Source organism: Mandrillus leucophaeus, unplaced genomic scaffold (genome assembly GCF_000951045.1).
Source record: "Mandrillus leucophaeus isolate KB7577 unplaced genomic scaffold, Mleu.le_1.0 Scaffold93, whole genome shotgun sequence".
Lineage (NCBI taxonomy): Eukaryota > Metazoa > Chordata > Mammalia > Primates > Cercopithecidae > Mandrillus > Mandrillus leucophaeus.
The window spans coordinates 1162088-1162532 of record NW_012110141.1 but is presented as its reverse complement, the minus strand read 5'-3'; positions in this window follow the sequence as shown (position 1 = coordinate 1162532).

Here is a 445-nt window from a genome sequence, read left to right as displayed (position 1 = left end):
GACAGAGGGAAACTCGGTCTCAACAACAACAAAAAATCTAATATAGCAATTTGACATTTGTTTGTTCTTCACAAATTTCAAGCAGTACATGTATATTGTTAGTTTATCCCCCATCAGATTCAATTTTGCAAAATAGATTTTTTTTTATTTATTTTTTTGAGATAGGGTCTCATTCTGCTGCCCAGACAGATTGTGCAGTGGCATAATCTCAGCTCCCTGGCTCCTCAACCTCCCCAGGCTTAGGTGATCCTCCCACCTCAGCCTCCTGAGTAGCTGGAATACCAGGGTGCACCACCATGCTTGGCTAATTTTTCTATTTTTCTATTTTTCTATTCTTCCTATTTTTTGTAGAGACAGGGTTTCTCCATGTTACCTAGGCTGGTCTCAAACTCCGGGGCTCAAGCAATCCGCCTGCCCCAGCCTCTCACAGTGTTGGAATTACAGG